The sequence below is a fragment of the Solanum tuberosum genome, unplaced genomic scaffold, assembly GCF_000226075.1.
Source record: "Solanum tuberosum cultivar DM 1-3 516 R44 unplaced genomic scaffold, SolTub_3.0 scf00151, whole genome shotgun sequence".
NCBI lineage: Eukaryota > Viridiplantae > Streptophyta > Magnoliopsida > Solanales > Solanaceae > Solanum > Solanum tuberosum.
Genome location: NW_006239077.1, coordinates 372088 through 375496, shown reverse-complemented (window position 1 = coordinate 375496; position 3409 = coordinate 372088).

Genomic DNA, 3409 nt, shown 5'->3' with positions numbered 1-3409 from the left:
AAGTGGAGAACAAATAGTTTTGTAATAATTTATTATGCGATTTTATAAATTTTTGTTTATTTGATAAGATTGAATAAATAATTGGAGCTATTTTAATAGTTTTACAACTTATGAGATTTTTATGTTTATGAGAAAATGTACAACACAAATATTCCACATCGCATATCCAAACAAAACTTCAATTTCATCTCATGATTCCATATCGCATGGCCAAACGGGCCCTAAATCAAATATAGAAGAAAAATACATTTTCCTTTCATGAAAAGTAAAAACATTTATGGTAATATTTTGTCTTTTCTTTTAGGAAAAAATAAATTTCAAATAAGGTAGGGAAATCAGGGCAAGACCCACCATCTAAAATCTGCATCTATTTCACAATTTAGAACTTCTTTGTTTCCCCTCTCTTTTACCAAAATCTTAATAAATATATTTTCCCCAATCATTATAGAACTCTCAAACGATAGGAAGCATATGAGAAGAGAAAGATGAAGAATTGTGTGTAAGAGCATTGTAAGAAATTGAAGAAGATGTGTGTGGTGAAGGTGGGTGAAATTATGAGGAAGAAGAAGAAGAAACATACAACATATTGGGAATGGAGTTTTTTTAAAATTTGTTTTTAAAATTGTTATATTTTTCTTTTAATTTAAATATTTTTTAAAATTTAAATAATTGTCTTCACTTGCTTTTAAACGTGTGTAGCCACGCTCTTGATCTAATTCAGCAAAAAAATGTCACATAAGCTAAGTCAACAGTCAAATGGATTTAAAATAGTGTGTTTTAATAACTTTAAGTGTTCAGTTGACAAAGTCGTGAGTAGAAGGGTCTAGAGTACAAGGGTCTAGCTGACAAACAGAGTCAAGTACAAGGGTTTCTCAGCTCATTCCGCCTATATAGATATATAAAGGTAGAGGTAACAAACCACCAAAAAGATAGGCAAATGCGCTAATTAAGTTGGGTTGGACATCATCAACTCCATCATCTTTATAATTGTCTTGCACAGTGGTTGATAGTTGTGGGTGTTTAATTCCTTTAACATAAAATTGCTACGCCAAAAAAATTTCAACAGCGGAATGTATAAAATGAAGAGTAAAAAATCTATGAAAATGGTTAAATTTATCCATTTAGTATTGGAGTAAGAATTTTTATTTAAGAAGATTTTAAAATATAAAAACATAAACATGCAAAGGCTATAATCTTCCAATTTCAAATTTACATCTTTTGAATTTAAAACCTCAATTTTAAATTCAAATTAGATTTATTACATAATACTACCAATATTATCCTAAATTTGTCAAGTGGCTTTGCAGCATATTATCATAATATAGTGTATTGTTTTTCGAAAAAATTGTTTATTTTCCAATAACATTAAAAAATTTAAAAATATGGCTAAAGACAAGTAAATTAAGGTTTATAAAGTTTTTTTCTTTTTTGGCTAAATAGTTTGAGCAAGATAAAGAACCCGAAAGAAAAAATTAGGCTAAGAACAAAAATAAGAATTAAAGTAAAAAAAAAATAGTAACGACAAATAAGAAACTCATAAATTGCTTGTATTTTCGGAGTTTGATAATGGAGTTATTTTTTTTATTTGCCCATGTCTTACAAGTGAAGATAAGATAATTTTGTCCTCCCATGCAAGAGTTTCAATAAAAAATACACTTAAATTATTTCACTTTATTGAGTTTTATACATGAATTATTAAGTGTGTGAGTTTCTCATCGATACTATCAACGAATGGTTAGGGAAACACATATCTAGACTTTAACCAGACCAAATGTTGCCTAGAAATGCTTCTTAGGCATGTTTGTCCATAAAATATCCGTCCACATATCATATATAACAGTTCTATTTGTGTAACGACCTGATCCCATCGTTAGGGAAAAGCCAATGGGGAAAGAATTGGACCAGAAAAACTTTTGAGTAGTAACTTGAAATTTCCTAGCCTAGTCCAAATTTGAACGAAATCGGAGTCAGGCGAGTCTAGGAAAATCCGGTAAAGAATGAGCAGTTTAATAATGAAATTGATTGCGTGAGTGGATAGCTAAGACGTTAAGGAACCCGTACGACTTTACGAAATTGAATTCGGGCGAGTAGAACTCCCGAAATTGATCTTAGCGTGAACGGATGTTTTCTGAGTGTCATGGGATGAAAGGATGTTGTGAAATGGGGATTTGAGATTTTTAATTTTTCTCACTGTTTTCCGTGCAAGCCGTTGTGGCGGAATTATTCCCTCCAAGGCAGGGTCGTTGTAGCGGGGTGAGGACCGTTGTGGAGGGACATTCGCGATTTAAGTTAGAAATAAACACCAAAAACGTTTTATTCTGCACTTTTCGACCTTGAGAGCTAAGGAACGACCCCAGGTGCTTTCTTGACAGTTTTCCACCATTCTTGAGGCTAAAGGTAAGATTTTAACTCTCCAAATCCATTTTTCGATCCGTAGAATGTAGATTCATAGGTGATTATCGATGGGGGAAGGTTTTGATCTAGAAATTATGGTGGAAAAGGCTCCAATCTGGGTATTAAGATCTTGGGTTTGGTCTAGGGTTATTGGATATATTATAATTCGGATAATTAGACATTTGATTGTTGATCCTTGCGTATATTAATTGTTTGTAGACCTAGAACAAGCGGAAAGAATTCGGAAAGGGAAGATTCAAGTGCCTTAGGGGATTTAAGCTTGGATTCGAGGTAGGTGATGGTTGTGATATATGTTAGTAATTACTCCATTATAATGCATGTATGTATGCAAATATTACATTATTGATCACACTAATCGTAAATGAGTATGAATGAAGAATTGTATGCCATGAAACAACTCTTGATTGTATGATTGTGAGAATGTACATTGCGATTGTGATTGTGGCTTGTTGAATGGATCGAGTGTTACGTTTCGACACACTAACTGGGATCGGTTGCCACGTATCGGCATAAACATTGGAACGGGTGTCACGATCCGACACACTAACTGGGATCGGTTGCTACGTATCGACATAAACATTGGAACGGGTTTCACGATCCGACACACTAATTTGGAATGGGTACCACGTACTGGTACACTAATAGTTTGGGTATGGGTTCCATGAGAGGACCATTGAATTGGGTTCCATGAGAGGATCATTGACTTGAGTTCTGTGAGAGGACCATTGAATTGTGTTGTGTATCTACTTGTGATGATTACGTTCATATCTAATGGTGATTGAGATTGAAAGACTGTTTGTTGTTCTAAAATAATAACCAATGTGTATTATTGAAAACGTGGAATGCTATATTGATCATGTAAAGATTACTAATATTGTGTATGTTTGGTATATGCCTGTTTTATAATGTTGTGGTTACTTGCACGTGTTTCACTTATTGGGATAGCCGCGTGATCCTACCAGTACACTGTGGTTGTGTACTGATACTACACTTG